Source organism: Petaurus breviceps, unplaced genomic scaffold (assembly GCF_028583685.1).
Source record: "Petaurus breviceps papuanus isolate PSGF00001 unplaced genomic scaffold, PetGlider_PUasm1.0 174, whole genome shotgun sequence".
NCBI classification, from domain to species: domain Eukaryota; kingdom Metazoa; phylum Chordata; class Mammalia; order Diprotodontia; family Petauridae; genus Petaurus; species Petaurus breviceps.
The window spans coordinates 75,162,388-75,166,703 of NW_027185761.1; the positions used below are offsets into that span (position 1 = coordinate 75,162,388).

At 53.0% G+C, this 4,316-nt stretch overlaps 1 long non-coding RNA gene across 2 annotated transcripts in view; it reads right to left on the minus strand.

Annotated features, from left to right (window-relative positions):
- Positions 1-3,514: 3,514 nt before the first annotated feature.
- The window catches only part of LOC138158273 (uncharacterized), a 3,443-nt gene continuing 2,641 nt past the window's right edge, over positions 3,515-4,316 (minus strand). For both annotated transcript variants that reach the window (XR_011167607.1, XR_011167606.1), the window contains exon 2: positions 3,515-3,721. This is a non-coding gene — a long non-coding RNA (uncharacterized lncRNA). The remainder of the gene's footprint in view (positions 3,722-4,316) is intronic.

Sequence of the window (4,316 nt, forward strand, 5' to 3'; positions counted from 1 at the left end):
TTTGATCATTAGATGGTAATCTCCTGGAGGGCAGGGACTGTCTGTTTCTGTGTGTATGTGTGTAATCCCCACACTTACGTGTCTGGCACCTAGCAAGTATTTGATGAGTGTTTCTTGACTGATTGACTGACGGATGTCTGCTGCCTCTCAGACCACACTTCTCTTCAATGTCTTGAATGTAGGTGACCCCCAAGGCTCTGTCCTTGTCCCTCTACTCTTCTCTCTCTGATCGCCTCCACTCTGGGGCTACGGAACCCGCAGCACATCTCCAATTGGATCATCCGCCTGCATGCGCCTGCGGATGCCTCAGACTCAGCATGTCCTGAGCAGGATTCATCGGCTTCCTCCCCAGCCCCTGGCCTCCTTCTAATGCCTTCATTTTGGACATTGTCCCCACCATTCTTTTTAATTTAAAAATTTCAATTGACAAGTATTTTTTTCTCCCTTCTATAGTAAGAGACACATCTTGTCAAGCCACCTCAATGTCCACCCTGATCATAACCAAGACTCTTGTGTGTCCATCAGTTCTCTGTCCAGAGATGGACACCAGGCTTCTGCTTCCATGCTCTAGGCTCCTGGCTGGTCATTGCTGCAGAATCCTTGATTTCTGTACAGGACAGACTGCTTCTTCATTCTGCATTGGTCCCTCCAAAGGGACCGATCCTCAGCTTTGTTTGAAACTTGCCCTTCATTTCTTGGTGCCCAGTAATGCTCCATGACCCTTGCACCCCATGTCTTGTCCAGCCTTTCCCCACCCACTGGACACCCCTAGTTTACAGTTCTTGGTCACTACAAAAAGAGCTGCTGTGAATATTTGTAAATGTGGGTTCTCTCCTTCCTTTGGTGACTTCTCAGAGGCACAGGCCTAGGAGTGGTATCGCTAGCTCAAAGGTAGGCCCAGTTAAATGCTTTTTAAGGGGTTCATCTTGCTCCCAACCATCTTGAACCCTGGGAGTCCTCATCCTGGCCCAGTACCTGTCTGCTGCCAGAATCCAAGGCCTGTCACTCTGCCCCTGACACCTCTGAGATCTCTCTTTTCATGTTCTTCATGAGCTTGAGGGAGTGTTGGAAGTCACACTGGGGCCATTGGTGCGAGCCTGGCAGGGGCCCAGCCCCCTCACTGTACAGTTGCCCAAAGTGGAGTTCCATGAGGGGCTGCTCTCCAGGCAGCACCAGACAGCAGTGGGAAGCTTTGGTGTGTGAGGATGAAGGAAACAGATGAGTTAAAACCCATTGATTTATTAAGTGTTTACTGTGTGCTAACTACTGGAGATGCCCATAGAAGGGCAGGTAGTCAATAGCAGAGGGTGGTGTGGGCAGCAGCCATTTCAGGACAGAGGATGGATAGCCTGCCTGCATTAAGGCAAAGAAAAAGGCAGGAAAATTCTGGGAGAAGGAGGAGCCCAATTTGTCAGGAATAGAAAGTGTGGTGTGCAGCAAGGTCTAAGAGGAGGCTAGAAGGCCAGGCCCTCCCAGGCAGGCCTGCAGAGGGGGAAGTCCAGCTGGACTCAGTGGGCCACAGAGTCACAACAAGCCAACTCTAAGCAGAAGGAGCCCACAGACTCCCAGGCCCACAGGGAGCACCAGAAGGGCCCTGGCATCCATCTCGTGTCCTGGGCCCCCATTGGCCACTGCGGACACCTTCACATGCTGAGGTCCTCTCTTAGGCTGGACTGCCAAGGCTGAATCCAGACTCTACGACAGAGAGCACAGCTCCGATGGGCTGGCCACGTTTGAATGCCAAACCTACGTCAGCCTAAAAAACTATTTACAGAGAACTCACACAAGGAAGGCGCTCTTATGGTGGTCAGAAGAAGTGATACAAGGACACTCTCAAGGTCTCTAGAGCCAATTGTGAGACTCAGGAGACACCCATGGGATTGTCCAACATTGTGTACCCACCTCCAAGAAGGTGCCGTGCCTGCCTCTGGGAAGGCGCCGTGCCCACCTCCGAGAAGGCACTGTGCTTTTTGAGCAAAGCAGAATTGCAGGCGCCCAGAAGAAACGTGAGATGCACAAGTTTAAAGAATCCACCCCAAATGTTCCCGTGGACAGGCCCTGCCAGATCTGTGGCAGAGCCTTTTGAGCCCTACTGGTCTGATTGGTCAGGGCCGGCCACACTGGACTTTGACCCCGGCACAGCGATGCCATTTTGGTTGTCTTGAGAGTGAAGGACAACAAGCACCCCCAACCCAGCCGAATTATAACCCAGAACCATTTATTGAGGGCCTGCTCCGTGCTATAGACACCGTGCTAAGCACTGACCTAAGTGTAAGACGTGACCTCTACACCTGCTTCTGAAGTTCAGGAGGGTGTGACTGCCTGCGGTCTGGAGGCCAGCCAGAAGATGGGAGGGAGGCGGGCTGTTTGTATGTTGTGATCATGGGGGATTTGGGGGATCATGGGGGAGGCAGAATCAGGGCCTGGGAGAGTGGGGGTGTTCTCTCCCTCTCCTAGGAAACCGGCAGAGCAGAAATTGCGATGGCACAAAGGACAGACAGGAGCCTCTCTGCAGGAGGGCACATTCCCAAGGCGGAAGCCTGGGCAGCGTGGGCTGGCCGAGGTACTGAAGACATTGCCCCGCTGGGCAGCTGTGCAGATGACACCCTTCACTGGGGAGCTGCCTGAATGTGAGGGGTCAGGAGAGATGAGCTGGGCGGGGGGAAGACAAAAGCTGGGCTCCGGAGGCAGGGATAAAGTTAGGGGGAGGGGAGTGGGGGCTGCCCAGTAATTAGGTCCAGTTGCATCAGAGGGTTTGTAGACAATGGTGGGAGAGATGTGCATCCCTCCATCACCACCTTCAGTGGGACAATACAGTGAAGTGGGCACAAGCCGGGCCATGCAGCCCTGCACAATGGTGACCAACAAACGGAAGCCTTTGAAAACCAAGGCAGGAGTGCTTGGCCCACAGTCCTGGCCCCAGGAAGAAGAGCCATTGGTCTGGGCCTCCGCCTGCCCCTCACCTTCTCTGAAAGGCCCCACAGAGCCTTGGGAAGCGAGGTTGACATGATCAGGGTGGTTCAGAGAAGGACAGACTCCGGAGACTTTCTCAGCATTCAAGGTCCTCCACATTCTGTCTCTAACTCACTCTTCCTGTCTTGCTTCATTCTCTGGCATGCCCTACCCTTGAGCTCATTCTTTCCTCTCACTGTCCCCTATGTCCTCATTCCCCCAGCCCTCACCCTTGCCTACTAAAGGCTTCCTCTCCTTCAAGGCCCAGGTCATGTGTCATCTTCTCCAGGAAGCTTACCCTGATTCCTCAGCTGGCAGCGATCTCTCCCTCTGGTGCCATTGCATTTGGATCTGGAAGGAGCCTTGGAACCCCAGAGTCCAACCCCCCCTTCACAGATGGGGAAACTGAGGTCTGTGAATGATTGTCAATAGTACCTTTTTAAACATTTCTCCACTGTACTTAATCCTATTCTAATTTTTCTTCCAGGTGTGCGTGTGTGTGTGTGTCCCTCTAAATATCTCTGCTCTACTGCTTAACACAGAGCCTGGCACACAGTAGGCACTTAGTACATGCTTGAATTTGGATTCCACAGCCGCTCAGTGGAAAGCTCCCCAAGGGCAGGAACAGCCTTTGCATCTTCTTCATCTGGTCAATGAGGTGAACCATCACGTGGTACAGCAGGAAGGTTCAGGGTTCTTGTTCTGGCTCCACCGCTGACCCCGTGACCTTGGGCAAGTCACTTCTGCTCTTTGGCCTCAGTCTCCCCATCTGTAAAATGGAGGGGTTGGATGAGATGCCAGCTCAGTTCCCTCCCACCCTGAGACCAAGGGAGGCGGGTTAGAACCACTCTGACTCAGGGATGCTCTGAGGGAACCAACGGTGATCTGATGGAGGGTATGGGTGTGGATAAAGGTGTGGCATCGGGAGGCAAGAGCCTCGAGCAGCCCTGGGGGGTTGGGCACTTAACAGTAGAACCCAACTTTCACCTCCATAGTTTTCGCCAGGAGGAGGAAGAGGGAGGCCGGTTCCTGACTGAAAACTTGTGGAAAAAGAACAACGGCCTTTGAACCTAGAGAGGAAATCTGCAAGGCAGGAAGCTGGGGCTCCCTCCTGGCCCAAAGAACATCCACACCGCACACACACAGACACACACAGAGACACGCGTACACAGACACTCATGTCCACAGAGACACACATGTCCACACAGAGATGTGCGTACAATACACTCATGTACACAGAGACACACATGTACACACATGTACACAGACACACGTACACACCGACACACAGAGATGTGCATACACAGACACTCATGTACACAGAGACGGACACATGTACACAGAGATGCACACAGACACACATG